The 26166-nt window shown below is 36.4% G+C and overlaps 1 long non-coding RNA gene across 1 annotated transcript in view; it reads right to left on the bottom strand.

Moving 5' to 3' along the window:
* Positions 1-2366: 2366 nt before the first annotated feature.
* Positions 2367-26166, bottom strand: part of LOC121065578 — a 46702-nt gene continuing 22902 nt past the window's right edge. The window contains exons 4-6 of the long non-coding RNA XR_005817161.1: positions 24164-24278; positions 4608-4793; positions 2367-3544 (exon numbers count right to left, since the gene is read on the bottom strand). This is a non-coding gene — a long non-coding RNA (uncharacterized LOC121065578). The remainder of the gene's footprint in view (positions 3545-4607; positions 4794-24163; positions 24279-26166) is intronic.

Raw genomic sequence — 26166 nt, 5'->3', positions numbered from 1 at the left:
TGCAGTTTTATATTCAGTCCTGATTCTTCTGAATAGTGAACAAAAAATATTTTCTTAAAATGCAAAATGCGCATTCACAGGGAAAAAAAATAAGATGATGTTTAGAAAAACATATTGGCAGTACAGCTGTTTTGCAGTGAACAAAAAAAAAAAAGAAACACAGACCAACCCAAACACATTTCATCCATCTGTAGTCAGTACATGAATGCAATAAGCACTTTGAACAAATGTTAAGTGCTCTGAGGTGGAAAGGAATTGCTGGCTTGTTCTTTTTTGTAGGCTGAAAGGCATTGCACCTGGAAACACACCAATGTGGAGATGGGAACTTTTTCTGCTTGACAAAGAACTTAATCAAGAAGACTCATGATTTGTAGATGAAATAAAAAGATGTCACCCAATTTACCAAGTTAAAATGAGATGGGGAATGGATTGCCTATCTCACAGTTCACACCACACAGTTCAACATTTAACACCATATCTGGTAAATAGTGATGGATTCAAGAAATATAACAAAGAAAATATAAAAATCTAACATCTGTTCAGCTCTCATTTGTTATGTCCTTTTCTATACCTGAAATCTCCACAATTTGAAGAGACTTAAGTCTTCCAGACTTTCCACAGCCCAAACATCTCCATTGTTCACGTACAGGCTTGAAGCCAACTTGAGCTTCATCAGTCTTTGGGTTCAGTGAGAAAAATGGTGATTTACCACCCTAGGGGTTCATATTTCTGTCTCAGATTTCTGAGACTGAAATATCTGTGCAAGAACTGTACAGTGCCTAGACAGTGAGTTCATCATTGTGTGATGTCTCAGACTTGCCATGCACGTGCTAAAGCAAAGGTCATCTCCACACTGGTCATCCATGCAGTGCGTGTGGAACAGGGCTGATAGGAGTCAGGCACATAAACTCACTGTTCATCCACAGACAAGGCAGGGGTGTGGACTGCAATGGGTGTATTTCATTCCTTGCCATGTTAATCCCTGTTGCAGATGGGCTCGAGTTCAGCATCTGACATAAGTTACCTGGCCTATTCTCACAGATGTGTTTTGAAAAGGGTAATTGTCTGCATATGTAGTGTCAGCTCTTTTTCTTGCTCTGTCACAATCATTGCCCTTTCAAAATTAAGCCTGGATATATTTTCCCTTTTGAAAAATATCTTTGTTACTCTTTCAACCTCAGGCAGGCAATTAGCAGGATTAGCTCTTTCCTAAATCAAGTGAAAAGCATGTTGACTGAGTTTAGACACTCCAACCCTCTACCCTTCATCACCCAATTGAAACTAGAACAGGCCCCTTTTGCAGCTTCAGTAGTGGTCTCTCAGCCCCTTAAAACTATGATGGTAATGTACATCCCTGTGTATAATAAGCTTTCATTCCCAGTACTTGACTCATTTTAAAAGGATGCCATATTATGGACTTATCATTGATAGAACAAAAATAAATTCAGATTATCAATCAGACCATCTTATAAATGTAATTTATACACTGTCAAAACTCTTAGAAAAATTTACACTAGTTCAAGATTTATTTAACAATGTACTGAGTTGGTGGCAAATCTGGTTCAAGAAGGTCTTGGGTTTCCCACTTCCCTAATTTATTTTTGCTCCTCTGTTGACATTTATCCCATCCTCACAGACAGACAGCAGTTTGTGGAGGACACACAATAGAGAATCTTGCTAAATGACTGTGATTAAAAGTAACCCACAGGAAAAATTTTATATATATATATATATATATATATATATATATATATACACATATATATATACATATATATATATATATACATATATTTCAAGTTCCACTTTCTGCTTTTCTAACCTCAACAAGGCTCATATAAATACAGCCCTTCACCAAAGAACAATGTAAACCACCTGTTTCATCACCAGGTATATCTTCAATGCACACCTCTTCACTGCTTTCTTGGGTCATTCCACTATGGGCATCTCAGTATGGAGCACACTGTCTTTATTCATACTACAGATGCTTAGGATGCTTGCATGTCTAATGTATGTCTGTAGATAACATGAACAGGGCACCTGTTGACATGACAGGCTTCACCTTCCCATAATTTATCATTTCTCTAATTTACATCATTTTCTTGTCTGCACCAAACTCAACCTATAATCTCACAACGTTAGTGAAAACAATAGTCTCCTGCTCTCATAGTGGATGGCACTATGAGAAAAAAGATGACAGAAGACAAAAGAGAACTCTTTCTGAAAAGAGAAAGGTGAAAAGATGTACATGATAGCCTTTCTTAGTAGGTCTAGCATGTACTGCAAGACTGCTATCATAATACATACAAGCTGGTCATTCTTAGAGCATTTAAAACAAGGATAAATTATCTTCTATATGACCACAATTTAAAATAAATAAATAAATCACTTTAGAACACATTCTTTTCTGGCAGAACCAAACTGAGTGAAAAGATATCCCTTTCCTGCATTGCAGACCCATAACTAACCCTGATATGAAATATATGATTATTATAGTCATGCTTTCTACACTTTCACTTCTAAATCTACCGTTGCTAAATGCAGCATTTTGATATATGACAGGGAAGATTAATGAATTGACTTTCAACCATAAAGATTACTTGTTCATTTTTTCCTACAGATGAAGTAGGATCTTTTGTGAACATGTAGATTTGATGATACCATAACTCATATGAGCTGTGGGGGACGATCTGGCACTACTGAAGTATCATCGGGTTATTGCTGGTATTAATTATAGACTACAGAAAGTTTGGACCTGATTTGGATCTCAAGACTAATATTCACAAACCAATATGAGCTGTCAATAATTCTTTTTCCCCCTCCTACCCAAGGAATTTTGTGTTGAGGTTTATTGTAAGTTCCCACAAAAGCTTTTTAAATTCCATATGAGTGGACTTGTCAGAAATCATCAGGCTTATTTATTTCTTTCTGTGAAAAAAAAAAGTTTAGCACAGAAAATAAATGCTTGATATCAGAGGGACACTGAGATGAAAAACATATGAGATCAGATACCAAATTTTCAAAAATATAGCTTTTTTAAAAATACTTGAAAAGGTGGGCTGACTTTGAGTTGTTCCTTATCAAGGTGATCATATGTTGTTTGTGTGAGGTACAGTATCAGTGCAGAATACAAATGCAGTAAGCTTATTTTTAGGCAAAGTGACAATGACTTTTTTGCACCACTGATAGATGGGATTTCTTGAGACTATCATTTCAAAAAAATGCAAGAAATAACAAATAAGAAGAAAAAAATATATAATTTCTTTCATATCAGATTTACATACTTACATTACCTATAAATATTGTAACTAAATGGCATCAGACAATGTAAATTGTGGACAACAACAAAGCTCTTCTAAGGTCTGAGAAGTGATGGCCACTTTTCCAAGTAGATCAGTTGGAATCAATTTACTTGTTAATTGCTTCATTTTCTCTCCCAGATCCTCAGACTGATTTTTCTATTCCAGAAATTGGAAGTTGGCACAAGTCTGCTTGTAGTAAATGGTGTCAGTCTCTGTTTCCTTGTTAATCTCAGTCCATGAGTCTGAGAGAAAAATAAATGGTACCTAATAAAGGGCTCTCTGTACAAGACTTTTCTCCAAATATGTTTCAAGAATGTATTTTTACAGAAAAGTTTAGTACCTAAAGTTCTCTTTGATATTAGCATAATCACAGTAGCCATTTCAGGACTACATATTCAAAAGGAAAATTCCTATTTGAAGAGAACTGCAACTTATTGGACAGAAAACTGTCAGTTCAAGCAACCAGGTACAACTACTGTGTTTTGTTTTCTGCCTGCTTTCACATGCCAGATAGCTCCTGTTTGAATAAGTTTACAAACCAAGAGGTTATGTTTTTAACATACAGAGCTCATTACTCATGGTCTTCTAATTGGTAGCCTAGTAGAGAGGGAAATATGTACAAATATGCAGAAGATCTCTAGTCCATTAAATCATAAGTAAATATACTATCAAATGAATAATTTCATTTTCATGATAAAAAAACATAAAAAACATCTTGGTCCAGTTATTAGATTGAATGGAATCTGGGCAACACATTTTAAAAAAATGTATTAAACATTATTATCTTTTCTACTGTGAATTTAATGTTTTATAAGTCTTTTTTTTTAACAGATTTCATGCTTTCATTTGAATGTTAACATCCAACATTTCATTTCTAAGCTGCATTAAACAGGCTTGAAAACTAATAGAATTAATTAAAAGTTTTTCTTAATTACTCCACAGTTAAAGCCTTTTTCTTCCAGTGCTAGTACTTAGTTGAGTTTCTTCCTCATGTATAAGCAGAAATCTTAGTACTTATCTAAGTACTACCATCTTCTCCACCATGTGTAAGAAAGTGTTTATTTAAATTCTTTTTTAAAGTTTTTGTAGTCATATAGTTTTTTCCTATTATTTCTATTTCTCCCATTAATGAACCACATATCTTCATTTCTCCATATTTTCATTTCAATACACCAGGCTACTACTTTAGCATTTCTGTTTATATAAGCAGACTAATTTAAAGCCCCCTGTAGAAGACAGCTTAGAGAGTTTATAGTTGGTTCCAGAATATTCAGTAATATCTGGCTGACATATATATATACTTACTTGCACTTGGCCTTGTTGAACTCCACGAGGTTCACACAGGCCCACCTCTCAAGCCTGTCCAGGTCCCTCTGAATGGCATCCCTTCCGTCCAGCATGTCAACGACACCACACAGCTTGGTGTCATTGACAAAGTTGCTGGGGGTTCACACCATTCTACTCATATGAGCTCACAACTTATAATCAGACCTATAAAATATATATATATAAATATATTTTATATATATAATTATGGAGACCAGAAAATATCTGTAAATTATATTTTTCCACCATTTTCATAGTAAGCATATATTAAGCAATTCTGGTTAATTGTAAGGCTCTACATTTTTTTAGACTGGGCTAAAATTGTTGTTAACTTGAAAATCATTCCCAAACTGAGCTGCTGCACATGAAGGTTGGTTTTGAGAGCACTAAGAAAGTTACTTTTCCCACCTGCAGTTCTTTAAGAAGTCAATTGAATTCTAAAATGTGTTTCTGATATAATAGCCATATAAATGTCAAAAGAGAGTTTAGTACAGTCACTCCCAGACAAGCAGGATAGATCGGTAACAAACACAAGAATTTTGCTATTATTGATTCAATTTCTACTGTATTATTATGCTTGGAGACAAAAAGTCCTTTCCTTCCACTAAAGTAAGATATCTATCGTCACACTAAAAATGAACTAGCAAAGCTTCCAGAAAGGAGTTTGGAGGAGAAAAAAAATAAATAAAGACAATGTCTGAAGTTTTCTGCATCACTAATCACATTGTAATGGCCTTTAAAAAGTCTATATTTTAGCCCCTGTTAATAAAAATTATTTGTTCATATGAACATTCCTCCATCATTAGAAAGAAGTCATCTTTATGTGGAAGAAAAAAACAAATGGACCGTGGACCCTGGAAGAAAAACAAATTACATTCTTGAGAAGTAGCCCCAGGAAAGATTGTATAACTATTGTATGCATTAAGAAAAAGCCCATGAAATAAAGTAGGCACTCAGACTCATTACTTATTACAACCTAAAACATACCACTAAATTGCTTTAAAAGGTAATGAAAAGATAAAAGTGCGTGCTTCATCTTATAATCACTCACTAGTTGGTATATGTATCTTGAAGAGATGTTCTTTGATGTTTTCAGAATAGAAATTTCCAGAAATAGTGCACCTTTAATGCCACCAAGGGGAATTATTAGGAGTACTAAAAGTGATATCATTTGTTGCCAAAGACTTCTGGACAGAGAGAGTTGGATCTCCAGGGCTTCCAGTGTTGCCATTAAGATGTTTCCCCTTTTCATTCCTCACATGACAGGTGGCAAAATAGGACAAGTTAGGATTGGTCTGAAAATCATCTTTGCCCTTCCTAGGTATATCTAGCACAGAAATCCGCAAGCTCATTAGGAGAGTCATGTTGCAGTTCCACTCTCAGCACACTGCATTGCCACAGATCAGCATCCCATGGTCTCCAGCACGGCACAGGCAGATTGGCTAAACTGCATTACCAGAAGCAGTTTTAGTATCAGATAAGAGAACTTTAAGCATTTTATTAGACAGCCCTACCATATGCAAATCCAGGCAGTTGCACTGTCTTAATGCTGGTCTGCTTTTAAACACACTGGCTTTTTTGGTCACTCCAAGGAAAATGATCTCAAATTACCTTATTACTCAGGCTGCATGTCACAACATTAAGGTTATATCACTACTTTATTTCTTTAATAATTTCACTTTAACCAGTTAAAAGTTACTCCTTGAAAAACATTTTTCAGGCGCTTTATGTTTGTTTCCCTTCTTACATGCTTTAAATACAGAACAACACAACATGGATAATTATCTGTATGGCTAAATCCATTCAGCAGAGAGAGAAAGAAAAAGAATAATTTATAACTAAAAATTAATGCAACACTTTTAAGAAATATTAAGCCATTTGCAGGAAGCCACCCATAAATATGCCATGCACAAAAATTATTGGTTGAACAAGTCTAAAATTTCAATAGAATTGAATTTTTGTTCACTTTTTACCTTCCTTGTCAGCACAATTTAACAACACCTTGCACTTCTTTGAAAAGCAGCCACCTTAAATCAAATAAAAGTCTCATTAAATTTTCCATATCCTCCTTTAGAGGAATGCAGAGTGATATGGTATTTCCCATTGTCTGTGCTTAGTGCTGTTTAGCAGGGCTATTGAAATGATGCTAAGACAGCAGTACAGGTGGATTTAGAACGTATTAATAACAAAATAATTAGAATGTCAAAGCTCATGAATTAGCGCTTTTCAAATTCAACTCCAATCAGCAGATTATGGTTTTTGTGCCTCATGCAAAATATAAACACTGCAATTCATTACATACACATCCTTTTTTTTTTTTCCTCCTTGCAGGCATCTTTGCCAGTGAGTGTTAAATTAAGAAATTAATCCTTCAGAGGTCAATGAAAAAGGCTTTATTGGTGTTCACAAAATCAAATACTTGGAACAACAAACAGTCTGGGCAGCTCCCCCAGCCCAGTATATCACTACTCCATCTGTGTTTAGCATTTATTTCCTAGACACTTGGAGGGAATTTTTCAGACTGTGCTGAAAATTCAAACAGTTCCCTGCTATTGCTCCTTTGTCCTGAAAAGTCAAACTTCATTACATCCATAAACAATGTTAGTTTTTTAGGGGAAAGTGTGGAAGCGATAGGCTTAAATCCTTTCTCCCTGATCTAGTCCCTCAAGACTCTATCCTTTCATCCTTTAAACACACAGCTTTCTGCTGAACCATGTTCCTCTCATACATGAAATAACATCTTCCTTTTCTTGCATGGTGCAGAGATATGAAACCTCTCTGTGATATTATAATGGAGAATGATATGTACCTATGAGGTAATATTTGTTTAAATTGTAGAAAAAATAAGATTGGGGGGGAGGGGTAAGAGGGCAGTAAAAAACTCTTTTGTTGGTCTACACCACACAATCAAATAATAAATCACATATAGTCACTGTATCATTTTGACATAGTATTCTGAGCCATTGGTTTCATTATCTGGTGTCACAAAGGAGAGTTCAAAAATTCAGGTAACAATTCCTGTGGGTGAAAACAGGTTTTATTATTTACAGGATATTTTTTTTCCCCACATAGAAAACCTGATGGAATGTGTCACTGATGAGTTACCCAGGAAAAAAAAAAAAAAATCCTTCAAAGAGTCCAATGCTCTTTAAGACAGTATTGCATATCAAGAGACTCTTCAGTGACTCTAGGGAAAGATATACTTTATCTGGCATGCATCCAGTGCACAGCTCTTTAATAAAACTGATGGACAGTTATTTTCTTAACCCTGTGATCCTCTGTACCATTGATTCTTCTAGTCTGTAGAAATGCCTATGTCAAAGGGCAGAGCCTCTGAGAGTACCTAATGTGACATGTGATTAGCTTGTTTTCCTAATTGTATCAAAGACGACAGCCCTTTCTATTTAAAAATACTTATTTATCTATATATAAACACTATATATACTGTTGCACAGGAAAATGCAAACTTGAGTTTCTGTGCAGTACAACACCACTATAAGACAAGTTACCTTTTCTGTAACTGCCTTGGACATTAAAAATCAAAGACCCAAACAAGATTCTGCTTTTCTGGCCGGCTGTGATTTTCTTTTTCCCCTTTCAACCTGTAACTAATCATTAAGTGTCTATCAGAAAATAATTCCCTTTTGCCCCCAGTATCAGCACCACCTGGGCTCTTCCCTTGCTATGGTATTCCCTTGGAACATCATGCTCTACTGATGCTAACCAACTTTTTTCTCAGTCTCTAATAAGCAAGCCAAATTCTGAGCAATTATTCTCCAATAGTACTTGGTTTTGAAGTTTGATGTCTTGTATTTTAAACCTGTAGAAAGGTTTTCATGCTTTTAAATTCGTCTATTTTTCTAATCATATCAGCTGGTCTAATAAAAGGTTTTACATGTCCCCACAAACCTGACTTAACCTGGATTGCAAAGTATCACATTCATTTTTTCATGTTTTTAATGGGTATTCTACTAAGACCTTTATGTTTGCAAATATCAAAGACTTTGCTGAATGTTATAAAGTTGATCTCTTACAGCTGCCAGTTAATTTATTTAAATACCAAATATAATGCATTTTATATTAAAAAACTAGTGAGGGAACAAAAGAAAAAACACTCTTTGTCTTTATTTCCCTAGCAGCATCCTAGCCCTGCCTGCAGTCCATTCAATTTAGGGAATATATAATCTTTCTGTAAATTTCATAAGTGAGTGCTGCCTGGTTATTATCACTGCAGAATGTCCAGCAAGAGGAAGCAAATCTTGCAGAGGGGTGACAGAGTATTCGTGTAGTTTTGAATAAACATTGGATAATGGCTCCCCTCTGAGAGATTTGTAATACTCTGATATCAAAAGACTTATGCATTAAAAATAACAAGAATGCATATCAGATTAGCCTTTTCACACTTTAGAATTATGTAGCTTTAAAGAACACAAACTTAGTAACCGTGTAACTCCCATTTGATTCTTTATGGACCTCATGTGAAATGAGGTTTTCCAAAATAAAACAGATCCAAAATTATGTATTGAAAACTGAAATTATTAATAAATTGATATGTTCATAAATAGATTATTACAAATAAAAAACATTCAAATAAGTGGTCTAGTCTTTGTAAGCAATTTATGGATCTCTGGAGCTTTCAGTCAATAGACATGAGCTCATACTACTCTGGGACTCTCCTGTACACAAACAGCAAGATCAGGCCAAATAACTTTGCCAAGAATTATTTCTGTACTTGCCCCTTTATACAGATCTCATATGCAAATGTCAGGGACATGTCACATACCCAACAGACAGTATTTCATTCCATAGGAGAGAGGAAAAAGCTAAGAAACTTTTTTTCATTTCCACTGAAAGATTCTTGCACTCAGGAAGGTCTTACCCAGCCTTGTGTAAAATGGCATTGGCAGTAGGACTGACTTCATTCCTCTGGAAAAACACGGTTCTCAACCTAGAAGTGCTTAATGTTGCTGAAATTCTCCTGACAAAGAGGATACACTTTTCTTGGCTCACCATTTATCCCATTTGTGGGTATTAAACTACTGATCCTGCAAGACATTGAGTGCCTCCAATTCCCACTGAAATAGAATATAACCTGTAATATATCTTAAAGTTATTTGCCTCTTTTCACCTTAGAAGTAAACTTCCTGATAAATTAATGCATGTTAAGCCACCATTAAGTTTTAAACAGCAATACTCTGTAAGAGTACTCTTTCTTAGCAGCTTTTAAAAGAGCATCAGGCAACAGAGGATTTCTGAGTGACAAATCTCATCTGTTAAAATGCATTAGGAAGAAACCCAGACAACTTCACAAAGGGTGGAGTCCATGAACTGGAAGGGAAAATGTCCCCATGTTCATTTTCCCAATCAACCAGTAGTTTGAGCATGACCCAGTGATCCCAATACACCACCTGGTTGACCAGACAACATTCACTACCCATTACCTCAGCTTGGTGACCTCTGCAGAAAACTATAACAAGCCAGTTCTTCAGATGTTTTTTCTCTGAATCCCAACCCTCTTGCCAACTGTAAGGTTGGTCTTAATCATTTCAAAAGCACCATTATCTGAAGCTAAACAAAAGACATGGATTTGTTCAAGCATAGTGGTTTAGTTATGTGGGAATTACCAATCCCATAAGTACAATGAGATCTTAAGCTTCTGGCAGCAGCAGCCCTTTTCCTGATTTCATCAGATTTGAAAAACATAGGAATTAATCAAGTCCTACAGTTCCTCTCCTCCAAAAACAGCTTCTGTCCTTATACCTTATACCCATCTCTCCTGACTGATCACCTCAGAGTCTTCCTACATTAAACAAGCACTAAAGAACAGATCAGTAAGCCAAGTCCTAGTTAGTCTTCCCCACACCCTAAAATCAAGCCAGCTCTAAGCTTAAGCATCACTGTGGCCCATGTCTAACTTAATATACTACTTTCACCTCTGGCAGAACAAGCTTCTTCAGCCTGGGTAGAAATCTCCTTATATTACTTCAAACAGCATGGTCCACAGGGCTTCATAATGGGCTGTTAGGTAGGCTGATTAACTGATTTGGTCTGGGAAATTTAACATGGTAGTGCAAATACTAATCAGGAAAAAGTATGTCTAGGGTTAAGGTAATGCTATGGACTAAAGGGGCTGCGGAATTCAGTTTATTGCTAATTTCTGAAAAATATGGTGAGTTAATATGATGGAGTGTTTGCAGTGGTAAATGTCTCATATTTATTGGAGGGTAAGACTGGAAATGGTCAGGGGTAGTTTTGGGGTTTGTGCTTGTGTGAGGGTGAGAGTTCAGAGCTCCAGGCATTAAAGAACTGGTATTTCAGAATACACTCTGAGTGCCAACTTATTTGTCTCTGTTGTAGTCTGTCCTGGCTGGTGGCAGAGGCATTTGGAAATTTTAATGCTATATTTAGACACACTAAGCTTTGCCTCACTCTTGGTTCAATCTCTAATCCCTGCAAGCGTTATCATAAACAAATAAATCTGAAAAGAAATGATAAATCATTTAATCCAGCTGATATGAGTCAGTAACTATGCCAAAGACCATCCTGAAAGTTAGAGGAAGTTTAGCTCTTCACTCTTCTTTTATCCTATTCTAAATCAATCCCAAACATGATCTTGAACCTTAACCTTATTTCAGCAACTTTCACCCAGCTTCACACTAAATACTGGCAATTCACTGAAGGAAAATTATACTTTTTACTGCTTTCTATAAACCCACACATCTGAGAAGAAAGCTGGTATGAGGGAGTCTCTGTCTTCAAGTCCATTCTTGAAGCTAAGCAAGATGGTATGGTGGATGCTGGGGTGAAAATATTTGGTTGAGGTCTTGGGGTTTGAGCTGTTGTGTTATTGGTCAAGGCTACGTCACACACAGTGAGGGCAGAAGTGAAGCTTGCAGATTGCAGAAGTGAATGCTGTCCATTCAGGTCAGGCTGGAGTTTTCTAACTACAGGTGGGTCTAGAGCTGGAATTAGGTTATGGGACAACACTGATTAGGTTTTATTCCTGCAGAAAGGAAGACTCTCACAGGTCTGAGTCATACCATGGTGTTCACGGCAATGAACTGTCATTTCATTCCAAAGTAGTAGGGTCACTGAACTACCACTGATTTTAGGACAGAAATAAATTTAAAAAAATGTATTAGAACAGAATTAAAAATAATAATAATAAATATTATACGCAAAAATGTACAGGCAAAAATATTATTATACTCTGTTTTTTTTGTGTTCTTTATCAGTCCCACTACAGTCCTGTGAGACATAGGGGTCTTGTACCCTTGGAGTTCTTTTTATTTTGCCAGTAAGAACTCCATACCTTAAAAGTCAGCCTATTTTTTAATTTATAAAACAAATTTTATTCACATACATTAAATGAATATGTATTTTCCATTTACACCAGAGGGGCCATTTCTTCCTGGATTTCTTATGAGTCATATAAGCGTAAAATCAATTGGCCCTGTAAATCAGCATGAAATAATCTGCCTTCAAGAAAACTAGCTAGAAGTATTTATGCATTAAGGACACTGTCCTCCAAACCATAAAACATCAGTCAAGCCCCCTTGCACAGGATCTGCTGAAATACAAGAGAATTCACTGCACAAGTTGTAGAGAAACCTTCTTGCTCAGCAGACAAGGAGTGCTTAGTGATGCTATAAATCAACCTGACCTACACTATCAGTCTACCTGCTGTTCTGTCACATACCATAGATGAGGCTAGAACAGGGATGAGAGAGGAAATTTGCCTGTGGGGTACTGTTCAACCAAGGCTATGAATTTCTCTTCAAACCCTTTTGTGCACTATAGGAAACAAAACTGTGTCAAAGCAAACCTGAAGTCACTATCCTATCATTACCCACATTGTTTAATTTTAGCATATTCCCTGCTATACTTTTAGTTCCTACCAATTATCACTCTCTCAAAAAAACTCAGACACAAACTCCCAGTTAATACAAAAATATAGAAGACTTAAGGGTAAAAGAATTTAGCTCTATAGATGTAGGTTGTGCCATGTAAGTTAGCTTTTGGGATGAAATATTCCCTGTCATTTGGATGCTTGTCCAAATTGTATTCGTTTCACAAAAAAAAAAAAATCCTATTAAAATTTCCCTAGCTTTCATAAAAAAGTTACAGCTCAGCTCACAAAATAACATAGATACAAGAAGTCTTGGAAGCCCATGTATCACCTCTCAACCGGACACCAAGTTGAAGACACCCTCGAGTTTCTTCCTGACTCCTTCCACCTTTGAGAAAGTTTTTCTAATCTCTTGCAAGAGGTAGGACTGTTTCTTTTCTCTCCATTTATAAATTGGTACAGCTGAGGTTTTTGCCAATTGGCATTACAAGTCTTAAACAGCCACTTAAACTGAGCAGTTAACTTTGCTTGATATTGTGGTTTAACCCGGCAGGCAACTAAGCACTACATAGCCATTCACTCACCCTCCCCACACCATACAGTGGGATGGGGAAGAGAAGTGGGGAAAAAAGGGTTGAGATAAAGTCAGTTTAATAGAACATAAAAGGAAGAGAGAATAATCATCATTAATAAACAACAACAACAATAATAAAAGTATACACAAAGCAAGTGACACACAATGCAATTTCTCACCACCCACTGACAAAAGCCCAGCTAGACCCCGAACAACATCCTTCTCTTCCTACCTCCCCTCACCCCACTCCCAGACAACTCCTCCTCTATTTATTGTTCAGCATGACACCATATGGTATGGAACATCCCTTTGGTCAGTTTGAGTCAGCTGTCCTTGGTCTGTCCCCTCCCAGCTTCTGGTGCCCCTGCAGCCTCCACACTGGCAGGGCAGAGCGAGAAGCTGAAAAGTCCCTGACTTTTTCAGTAAACATTGCTCTGCAACAACTAAAACATCAGTGTTATCAGCATTATCTTCATCCTAAATCCAAAACACAGCACCATACAGCCTGAACAATATTCTCTGAGATTAGTGTGATAAACACAGGTCTATAGTTATTTCCTCCTCTTTCCCTCTAAGGCATCCTGAATTGTCCTCACCTGCCAAAAATGCCTAGGAGTTTGAATCTTCATAGTCTGACACATTTCCAGAGTGACTTCTCTTACTAAAAGGCTAGGCTAGAAAAAAAATACAGCATTGCTGAAACAACTAACTTTTCTTCCTATAGCAGAAGGAAAGTACTTCTTTTGGGAAAAAAAAAAAAAAAAGAATTATATATACCTATGTTCAAGTGGAGGTCTGTGTTTTGTATTCGAAGGCACCAAATGCATCCACATCACTGAAGGGGGTAGCATTGCAGAAACATGCCTGTAATCAGTGTTTCCCACCCAAACAAGGTGATGGGTTTGTATCTGACTCTAAGGGACCTATGTTCACATAAGTGTGGTGAAAAGGAGCTTGGGCAAGAAACATTGTCACTTTCCAAGCTGTTGTCTTAAAGGCACATTAAGCAGTACCAGCCTTTTCATATCCCAGTCTCTATAGATCTTCATGAAGTTATTTACCAGATCTGGCCCCCCTTTCCTTCAGAAATTCAGCAATATGCTCTCATACATAAATACCCCTTTTCCTTAAGGAGAAAATAGACAGACTGCCATGTGCTTGATAAAGCTTGTTAATTTCCACAATTAAAAATAATAATAATTAAACTGATGTAAGATCTATTTACTGTTCATTTTCATACTGAAAACAACCATCACTGCCTTTACATGAAAAGAGAAAGCCTCTGGTTTTCATACTGAGTTTTCATCTTTGCTTCATGTAAAATTAAAAATGCATTCTATTTAGATCTTCCATGGTGGCAGATTTATGCAGTAGAATCACCAAGGCAATAGATTCAGATTTTCCCCCTTCTCGTATGCAGAATCTTTCATATAAATGTAACTAGAACAGAATGCAAAATCTATGAAATTCACTAAAATATATATGAAATTGGGTAGAGATCAATGTTTGCATCTCAGTAAGGTTGGCTGCTACGGTGTAACAAAACTACACTGTTTCATAAAATGGAAGGAAGCAATCTTGTGATACAAATGAAAAAAAATGTGTCATGTGGTCTATTCTATTAAAACAGGACATCATTTTATATACAGCATCAAAATTAAACTGGCTATTCTTTGCTGTTATTCATTTGCATTACAATTTTTCAAAGCCTTCACTTTTTCAGTTTCAGCATTGCTACTGAAGGCTAACGTGGCTGCTTATTTCAGCCTTTCTTTAATTTTCTGTGTGTAATTTAAATTTTCAATGCAGCTTCTTTTTTTTTTTTGCAAGTGAAAGTAAATTACCCCATACATTCCTCATCCTTTCTTTGTGCTACAGCATCGATCATACTGAAGGCAACACATTTTCTTAATACTATTTTTGTAAAACCCATTGAGCAATGACACCAATTCATTCATGTTTGTGGACCTAAAGAGGATGAATAAGTAGTTAACTTTCTGGGCAATGCTAACTAGGCTCTGCATATGAGCACCAAAAATAACTTACATAATTTCCAATATTTAAGGTTTAATTCCTTTCCCTAGAACATAAATATGAATATTCCACTATTGAATCATCTCGAACCTGACTTTCACAATGTAAATTCTAGAACTGGTTCAGGAAAAAAAAAAAAAAAATTACTTAGAATTTGTTCTTTTGCTGAAAACAGAACTCTTTGTGGGGGAAAAATAAAAATCAGTTTGGACAGATTTTTGATAAGGCTGTTTGAAAGTGCCCTACTAGCCCACCCACTTAGCTCCTTGACAGCCTACTGAGTCAAAGCCCTTCAACTGTGGAAATGATGGTCCTGACATCCTGCCCCTTCTTTTTGTTGTTAGCCATGTAGATGAAACCTCCCACCACAGGCAGTCTCACCAAGCTAACTTGGTGACAAGTTTCACTGTTTTCAGTATTTGAAAGAAAAAAAAAAAAAAAAGTTAAATCACTGAGGTTTCACCAGGCCTTCCACAAAGCAACGAAGAGGCAAGCTGGAGAATCTCAGAGCATGTTTCAGAAATTACATACACATACAGAATTAAATGAGTGCTAAAAATCCCTCGTAAATAATTAATGTCAGAAAGGGACTACAAAAGATTTTGAAAACAAAGGACACCTGCAAACTAAGAATTTGTAAATCCTGACAACTCTGATAAGTTCTCTCATATCAGTGAATTTTCTTGAAATCAAAAGAATTTTGGCACCTACAAAAATTAGTACTTATAGCTGTGCATCTTTCCAACTTTCCCATTCCAAATAGATCTCTGAAAGATTAACTGTTTCTTTAACTTGCTTTTGGACATATCAAGAAAGAAAAAAAAAATCTTCATCTTGTATTTTCCTAGAGGGTGAGGTTATTGCAGTGATTTTTACAGGCCCAAAGTAGCTTTTCACTGGTGTGTTTTTATTTTCATTTCTTTACTTTTAAGAAGTGACAGATCAAGGATCAGGAAAAAAAAATAGGAAAGGAAATAAATCTTTTTCCTGTCCTGAAGGAATTCACATTTCTGCAAACTACATACCATATTATAAGAAACAGAAGACTGGATAAGACTGAATTATGGAAACCCAACACTTATATCGATGAAAGCAAAATCACAATCAACCTACACTGCATTAAGTCAGGGAAAAAATAAAAGTATTGATTTTCATTGCATGAGCTACAACAGGGGCTATTCCTCCTCTTACTTCCCATATAAGGATATGGAGGTAATGAAAAAGAATTCACACTCCAGTCTTGGATACGGAGCTAGAGGACTTCAAAGACAATGTGGCAAAACAGTGAACTTCCTTAGTCCTGCTGCCTTACACACAGCTGTCCTAGCTTAGGCAGACAGCTAACATGGAATATCAGATGTTTCCATGTCACAGACATAGTGACATGGAAAACTCACCCAAGTGAGTAACATTTTGGCAAAATTTCTAAGTATTTGTTAACTGTCTCATAAAATGGAATGGCAACAAGGTCAATTAAAAGCAGTACTCCAACCTTTGCCATGAACACAGCAGAGCGCAAAGAAACACATTTTACCATGTCGAAACCCAAGGAAGAGACCTGGAAGAAAGTTTTATTAATCAGTAAAGTTTTGTTTCTTACCTTCATTTATGCTTTGACAATTCATTTACTTTTTCTTCCTTCAAAAAATAAAGCTGAGCAATTTCAGTTCATGAAAGAGTTCTCATTGACATCAATGTGCTGGGGTGTATGACTATCCTTTCCTATTCGGACCAACAATTAAAAGAGCTCGTGTTCAGAAAAAGACTTCTGGATCCTAATCAATTAAATAAGTGAACACATTCTAACTGTAGAATCACTGTGGGGTTGAGGATTGGGGGTTGGGGAGGAATTGTGTTAAGAATTGACAATATTGCACTGGCATCAAAAAGTAATGTAATTTCCTTTATATTGTTTTAGGAATTTTAGTAATTTGCTGCAGACATCCCAAAATATTTACTCTTTCAAAGTATAAGCATTCAAGCTGTAACATTCAAAATACATGGTAGAGAGAATGGGAAACGTTACTGAAGAAAGATGTTTGTGTGGATATTTGAACATTTTGTCTTTTTTTTAAATTCAAGTAAGCTTAAAAGTTAGAAATATACATACCATTTGTATGAAAAATATATTAATGGGGGGTATGGAATTCCATTAATCTATGCATATTATCAGTGCTAATAGAACCAGGAAAAAAAATGGAAGCTTGAAAAGTTATATTGTTATGCCGTGTAATGGTTTCAGATGCAATGATCATTGGAAAAGCATTTACAGCATTAAAAAATAACATTGCTGTGGTGGCAATGTTGCCAGTGGGTCTAAAGAAAATGAATCGTTAGGGTAGCTTCCCCTCCCCACCTTGCAGGTAATCTGGGCAAGAAAACTTTATTCAAAAACTTAAAAACTTCACCCAGAAGACCTTAATGGTGTCATTTTATTGACTGGGATAGGGTTATTTTCTTCCTGGTAGCTGACATGGAGCTGTGTTTTGCATTTTTGATGAAAATATTGGTGATAACACACTGATGTTTTAGTTGTTGCTGAGCAATGTTTACTGAAAAAGTCAGGAACTTTTCAGCTTCTCACACTGCCCTGCCAGGGAGGAGGCTGGGGGTGTACCAGGAGGTGGGAGGTGACACATCCAGGACAGCTGACCCTGTCTGACCAAAGGGATGTCCCACACCATACGGCATTATGCTTGGGAATAAAAACTGGGGGAAAGGAGGAGGAGGGGAAATATTTAGGGTGATGATGTTTGTCTTCCCAAGAAACCATTACACATGATGGGCCCTGCTTTCCTGGAAGTACCTGGACATCTGCCTGCTGATGGGAAGCAGTGAATTAATTCCTTGTTTTGCTTTGTTTGTGTGTACAGCTTTTGCTTTACCTAGTAAGCTCTCTTTTTCTCAACCCTTAAGTTCTCACACTTTTACCTTCCTGATTCTCTCCCCAGTCCCATTGTGAGGGGAGTGAGTGAGTTTGTGTGGTGCTGAGCTGCCTGCTGGGGTTAAAGCACAACAAATGGATAAGGGAAAAAAAAATAATAACAACATCAACCACGTGTGAACATGCTGAACCTAAGGACTCTTCTAAAGTATTAACCTTAAAGGTAGAGTGTAGTTTCTGTGCATCCAGCAGATGTGCTGTATTTCTACTCTCCAGTAAAAGCCCTGTATGCTTCTGAACTGAGAGTTCAACACAATCACTGATCAAGTATTTCAGTTACGCAGAGAATAGCAGGAAGGGTTTTTACTGGAGTAGAGATCCAGGAAATTATATATTCAGTTTAAACCAAAGACTCCCCAAACACGCATTTTTTCTCTTGTTCCATTACTTTATCAGATTTTTGTTGACAGAGATTAAACAATTATCATAACCTTCAGACACTGCAATCTCAAAAGAAAAAAATTTCTCTCTTTCCCAAGCACTGGTTAACCAAGCAAAGACTGCGTTCTCCTTCCGTGCCTTAGCCCTCTGTGTATTACTCTCAGCAGCTGTTGTACATGAGCCATTTAGACTGGTATCTGTTTGTCAGAATCATCTTCTTAATGATTCCCTAGTGCCTTTGCCTAAATAGATAGCTTTTACTGATAAATGATAACATTATGTTATACACATTTAACAGAACCAGTGAGATATAATTGAGCCCATCATGAAAGTGCTAAGCAGTGATAAAAGTTTTTTGAAACTGATTTGCAAGGAAAAGAGATTGTGTATGGCCGGTCTCAGAAAATGCACAAGTCTTCATAAAACGTTCAGGAAATTTTAATGGCGACATATCAGAAAGATGAGCCCATAAAGGTACTCATTGTCTATTCTCAGATGACATAATAGAATCATAGAATGTCTTGGAAGGGAACTTAAAGATCATCTAGTTCCTGGGCAGAGATGCCACCCACTACATCTAGTGGTAATGCTCTCTGAATGTTATTGATAATGAAGCTTTTTCAGCCAATACTCTTTATGTTCTTGTAGGAGTACATCTCTTTGGGATATATTTCCACAAACAAAGTCAGAAATGTCAGATCATTTTTTTTAAATATAAAACAGAAAACTGAGGAAATCAGTTCATGTGAATACAACTAAACATACACACGTATATATACACAAAGCTGAGAAAGATACCTTTGTGGCAAATGCATAATTCATCCCCTGTGAGATAATAGATAGTAAAAAGTTGGTTCCTGACACTTACTTTAACAATCTCATGGTCAAATTTTAACTCCCAAAATATCATTCTTAAAAAAAAAAAAAAGTTCAAAATTAAGGATAAGGTGATACTTACATGTGTTCTTTGTGTTTCTTACATTTTGAAAACTTGGAGTAAATCAGTTTGTCCTTCTCTGTCTTTCCAGTTCACAGAAGGCTGTTTTTATGCATCGTATCTCTTTTGAAATCTCCAATCTCCATGCATGATATTTTTTCACCTCTTTTTTCTTATTTTTCCCCTCTAAATTCATTACTTTTATAGTAAGGAAGGTACATAGGACATCTGAAAATTCCAGAAGAATCTTTTGTTCCCAAAATAAAACTTCCTAAGACACTAAAACATTTCATTTGAATTACTGCTGAATTTAGTGACATCTGCATAAACCAAACATTTTCCAACTAAAATATTTGCAATTTCCCCAAAGAAACATGTTTATTTTTCCTTCCCTATATTTTTCAAGGCTCTAAAAATGTTTTAAGGTGTGTCCACAGCTGGAATATAATAATAATATAAAAGTAAATTTAATTTGCAGAATACACTCAATTGGAAAATCTGTATTTACTTACATCCTTTTCCTTACAGTAGGATCTGAATTGTTTTGCTGTGATATTTTTATTTAAAATCAATGTAACATTTACGCCACCAGCTACTGGGGAATTCTAGGCAAAGGAAAAACACATAAGGACTGCATTATTTTTTTACCCAGAATCTACTTCCGTTTTCTTTTACATTGGGCACTCAACAGATTAGAAAACACCATCAGCGTCATCTAGAATCTCAAAGCTGTATCATTGGACCTGAGTCATTATTAAAGTATAATTAGGTGAGTTTCCTACTGTGACAACTTTCTTCTTTTGCCAGTATTAAAAATAAAATAATCAAATGAAACAAAGCTGGTATCAGCCAATTTAGGAAATTCCTAAATTCCTTTCACATTCTTGGCATCAGCTTCCACCTGTCACAGAAAAGAACCTTATCAAAGAGAGAGAGGAAAGAAAACTGAATTCTGCTCAGTAATATGGTACAGGTAATAGCAAATAACATGGGGGTGGGAGGGAAACTATGAGGTCAGACCAGGTTGCTTAGCTCTTCCTTCTACAAATTGACTCTTCCTCATGCATTTCTCTCCAGCAGGTCAGAGAAGAGGTAAGGGTAAGATCATTTAGGGCATTTTCCATTTGGGCAAAAGCATAAGAAATTTCTGCAGTAGCTCTGCCTTGCCACCCCATGATGCAGGGTGAGGGAATCAGCACCCAGACATCTGCATCACAGCAGTCAATGACACAAAAAATTCTCAGGTAATGTCCTGAAAACAGAGCACTCTATGTCTCACTTTGATGTGATGTCTGTTCTTCAGGGAGAAGGACTGGAGGCCAGTTTCCAAACTGCAAGCAGTAGAACTGAAGACAAGTAGATGGGCAAACAGAACTGAGGGCAAATCACTGGATTTTGGACACCATTTCTAACTTCTCAGAACATATAGCCCTCTGTCCCTAGTGAATTGGGAATCCAATGTAGGAACAAGAGATAGTGGATTAGGGAAGAGCTCACAGCTCATCAAGGCCATCTTCCTTCATCTACCAGGCAGCACTGTACTTTGAACAGAGGAACCTTTTCTTCTTTAAAACTTTCTCATTCTTGTTGTCTGTCCTCTTGTGTGCAGGTCCTTCCCTGGCACTTTAACTTAGGCATGCAGTGACAGAGACGGTACTCCTCTTCTATGTATGCTCCCTACAGATAACTTTTCTGAGTTTTTTAGCTCTTCCTCTCTTGTGTATACTACCTTGTCTCATACTAGGATCATACTACAAGGACAGCACATTTAAATATTATATCACTAAGACTACAGAGAGATCTGTAACATAATATTTGAGTGGCTATGACTCTTGAAACTGGGGACACTTCAGAATGCTTTAAACCAAGAAATGGTAGTTTAAAAGTACAATAATGAATTCAGGCAACAGGACAGAAAACTAGGGCTTGGGCAAAGCTATCAAATAGATGTGCCTTCACATCAAAGTCCAGAGAATGTAACTGGATCTATGGGAAGAAAGGAGAAAGTAAGATCTTATGGTCTGTATTTCTACTGGAAAAAGACCATGGATTCCAAACATAAGCAAGATACCAGTTCAAGAGATCAAAAAAGTAAAAGAAAATCTAAAAACACGACTTCAAATTGAATACTGGAAGATAAGCAGCCTCAACATTGTTTCCAAGAGATCAAGGGAATGAGGAAATGCAATGAGATGTGCTGACTTCAGGCAATAGCATTCATTAACAGCATTCATTTTAGTTTGCAAAAGCTGTAGTATTATATGTACAGGTAAGCATCGAATGTAAAAAAAAAATAAAAAAAAATAAAAATTAAAAAAAAAATTATTGCAAAGGAGCAGAGATAAAATACAGTATAGCAAAACTAAAAGTAACAGGAAATGACATATTAAAGTATAGCAAATTTTAAATCAATGATTGGAAGAGAAACATTTCCATGGAAGTATAGGAGCACTACATTATACATCTTTAAAAGCTGTGTTTTGTAGTACTAAAAGAAGGCCTGTATCAAAGAGAAAATAAAATATAGCAAGGAATATGCTTGCAAGTAACTTGCAGCTTTCACTTTCTAGAGGAAGTTCCTAGGCACTGCCTAAGACATTGCCACTTTTTGCTGTACAGAATTTATTTCCATTGTTGCAAGAGTCCAGATACAGTAGCTCTGGTAGAATCTACAAAAAGCTGTAAAATTTAATCAAATCTCATATATTTTAGAAAGTTTGAAACCATGCCCAAGGCAGTCATACTCCCAAAGTGAAACATTATCAATTTGTGGCCTAGACAGAGAACAGCCCTCCTTGCAGGGGTGTTCTTTCCTCTGCCATAATTCATAAGCACTGAACACTTCTAGAACAAGACTCTGCACTAGATCACAGGTTTTCTGTGAAACAGTAAGGAGGAAGATTGCTGATTTTAGAACAGTTAATATTTATAGTAAACACAAAATATTTCATAAATCATCTTCATAAAAATGCTATGCCTGTACCACTTTTGTCAAAAGGAGCTTTGCTCTGTAGCAGTCTCTGAGCCCAGTGATCCCACAATCACACAAGCATCAATACAAAAGGCAGAACTTTAAGCATTGCCCACCCAAAGCATACTTAAACAGACTGTGAAACATTCAACTTTCAGGGTCCCACTTCAGCATCCATCATGGTAATCATAAGACTGACACAAGCCTCAAGCCTCCTGGAGATTTGTAGTAGGAATGTCAAGTTAGGACTCCAACCCTGAGAAAATAATTTCTGCCTCTGGCATATCCATGAAAAGTACCTTATCATCATTTGGCCCATTGAATCGGTTTATTATTTTACAGAAGCCATTTACTCCTAATAGTAATACCTCATCACTGATATTATTATCTGCTTCAGGAGCACAGTATGGCTTGTTTTTAGACCTGATTGCTCAATGTGGCTTGAAGGAAAATCTCTCCATGTTTTTAATTTGATTGAACTGTTCTTTATCTTTGAGAAGACAGCTGAAAATGAAATATGCTATGTCTCCCAGAAGCTGCTTGTGCTATTATCTTGTACTTATATTACCTACTTGGTTGTTTTTTTCTTTCAGATTGAAGTTTTAATTTTTATAGACTGTGATCTGAGCATTAGTACCTTAATAAATCAACAAGAAAGGAAGCCATGAAAAAAAGACAAAGGGCTTCTCAGAAAGTGGAAAGAAACAAGAACAGCTCTCCTTACAGATAGCTTTTAAAGCGAATGAGCAGTTGAGACTGTCCCTGCTCAGAGGTGCCATAGCATAAAAATATATTGAGTGAAAACAATCAAGAAGGGTCATACCGTGCCCTCAGATGCACTCACAGGACTCCCATTGACTTCAATCAGAGCCATATGCCAGAATCTTATGGCAGAATTTAACCCTAAGCAACCTTTTTTAAGCAGCAAACCAAACTGTGGTCTCAGATACACACATGCAGTTCCCAAAAGAGCAAGAGGCTGCAAGCATTTTGTGTTTCTCACTTGCTTTTCAGCCCTGCTTTTCTTCACTAGGGTCCTTTTGTTGGCTTAGGTCAGAACTTTGTACAGACTGCATTTGCAGACATGACGCTAAGACACAGCTAAGACCTGTATCACTTGCCCCACAAAACAATCAGCCGTACACAAAACTGCTTTCAATTATATGAAAAAACACAACCACACTTCTGACAGATCTGTCACGCTTTTCATAGCTATGTCAAAAGCAAGCAAATCCATGGTAAAAGAAAAACTACCCCAGGTACCACACAGCAGGTGAATGTGATTGAGGAGATTGAAGTTAGCATAAACAGAGTTTATTCTTTAAAAACATATTTTTCTTGTAATTCAGTATGACTTGTTTGAACAAGGAGATTTCAACTTTTAAACAGAGCATCCTAGAAATTTAATTCCACTCATCCATTTTTAGTATGCAAGCCTAAAAAACTCTCTCCACTTATAAGACGTTTTCTATATATATTTATATATAAATTCTATACATATCTTATATAGAAATATGTATATACATTATTCAAAATGTTTGAACATCCTACCTGAAATTTTTCAGGTGACTAAACATGATAGTCTGTTCTGTGCCAAAACAAATAAACTAACAAAACCAGAAAAAAATACGTACAGAGTGCTAAGTGAATAAAAGTATTGGCTATGCAGCATCTACCCAGTTTCATACTTGTACATTGAAATGAAATTTCTAAAACCAAATGTGAATTGTTATCAGCATTCGTCAGGAGCTTTTACTATCACAGCAATATCTGTGCAGAACCTTTTGAGCATAGGTCATGTGTGTTTGTAATAAATGCCAGGTTATAACAAGATTACAGACATACCATGAAAGGTGCTGGAAAGGCAACCTCTGGTCTCACCAGGCACATGCCTTGAATAGTCTCCATGGCTGTGGGACAGTAGAGAAAGATTTGTGGAGCTCTAAGAGTCAGCTCAGACCTGTGATGGGAAAAAGTTTTAATAGGTTTAGGATTCCTGTAAACACAATCATTTCAGACAGACAGCAGAAGGAGCAGGTGCTAGCCAATTACTTCTCTCCAGGTGCATTGACCAGTTTATTGACAATCTTCTCAAAAGAGCTAATAGATTTATTCTTTTTCCAAAATGTTACACACACACCAACTTATGCATGCATTTTACACCATTTGATCTGCAGCTTTTCCATCTGTCTGAGTTGCGCACTGACAGTGCACATGTGTTTATTTGTTCCTCAACTCATAATGAAACTATATTTAGGAGCTGGAAATCACTAAGCATGCAGGTGGCATGCAATCCATGGAACCAGCGAACAGATGTGGGAGTTAAGTACTCAGGATCATGTCATGATTCATTATTTGAAGATAAGCTGATATTGCACAGCTTTATGAATATGGCCACATATAAAGTAGTTAGCTTCAAAATAACTATATTTTCTTTATTTATCTCCAAGCAAAATTGATTGTTCTACTGTAAAACATGTTTATGCCTATAACAGAAATTATCCACTTCAAAACATCATGAATTACTTAATTTCCAATTTCCCTATTTGTCCATAGAAATAAATTCAGATGAGTCCTGCAATCTTATCAGTTTAGCTTTGGATTTTTTTTAGTTTTCTTTAATAAAAAACACATATGTAGATGCCAAGAAATTCAGCGAGAAGGTATTGCCCTTTAAAAGTATGAAAAAAATATATGCTATGTTTTCTCTATTTTTTGCTATTTAATATGGTCTTTTCTAAGCAGGAAGTAATGAGTCAAAAATAATAATTTATCATAGTCACTGAAGATACATTTAATCAAACAAGGTAATTTATCAGTAAGCCTTGCTGAATTACATACAGACATATAATGTTTGAGACATTGTATGCAGTTTACAAAATGTTAGCTTTCAGAAATCTAATACCGACCTACTGTGAATCTTTCTTGGACAGAATTTTTAAACAGAAACAAATACCATATTCTAGTCTTCTAGATGGTATTCTATAAAACCTCAGATTTATAAAAAAATCATCTTATCTCTGCACTTAGATATTCAGACAATACTTTTATATTAATCAAACAGTTTTGGTAGAGCTAATAGGGTAGTGAAAAACCCAGCAAGGAAAACGTTCACAAAAAAAAAAAAAATAAAAAAATAAGAAAAAGTTCAGAAACTTGTGAAGTTTTCATTTACCCCTTTCATCATTTTTTTTTTTTATACAAAATGTTTCTGTCACTGTGATTTATACCCATATTAGCTCACAGTAAAATTATATCTGCTGTGTAGCCATCTAACATCTTAGCTACTATGCCACATCAACAGTCTGGGCAGGTTGAGCACAGAATCAAGGTACCATAATTCAAAGCCCAGGAGTACAATGAGCTCTCTCTGACCTTGGATGCATATTCCCTTTTGACACCTGAGTCTGGGGGTTAGAAGCCAAAGCCCCAAGCTAGGATCTGAGGCTTTCTAAAGATGCCCAGAGAAAAGTGGGCACCATGCAAAGGCTACCCAAAACCCAATGAACTAGTCAGGAGGATGTGTATGAGTTCTGACACCTCTTGGGAACTCAGCTCAGGGCTTACTCTGGAGACTGCATTGCTTCTATGGGAAATACGACTTTTACATTTCACTTCACCTAAGCACTGGGGCTAGACAGTCTACACCAGCAAACAATAATGCCCATAAAAAGTTTCAGTACAAGGACCACAGGTCAGGTTTTCTCCAACTTGCCTCCTGGCTCCCTGGTGTTTGCTATACGATGACAGACTCAAATACTGATAGGCAAAGTAACATGCTCCTCTCCTCAACTACAGCTCATGCCCAGACATCTACACTGCCTCCATGGAGGCCTACTTGAGACTAT

The sequence above is a fragment of the Cygnus olor genome, chromosome 2 (genome assembly GCF_009769625.2).
Source record: "Cygnus olor isolate bCygOlo1 chromosome 2, bCygOlo1.pri.v2, whole genome shotgun sequence".
Taxonomy (NCBI): Eukaryota; Metazoa; Chordata; class Aves; order Anseriformes; family Anatidae; genus Cygnus; species Cygnus olor.
The sequence above is the reverse complement of the archived record's forward strand: the minus strand, read 5'-3'. Positions and strand labels throughout refer to the sequence as shown.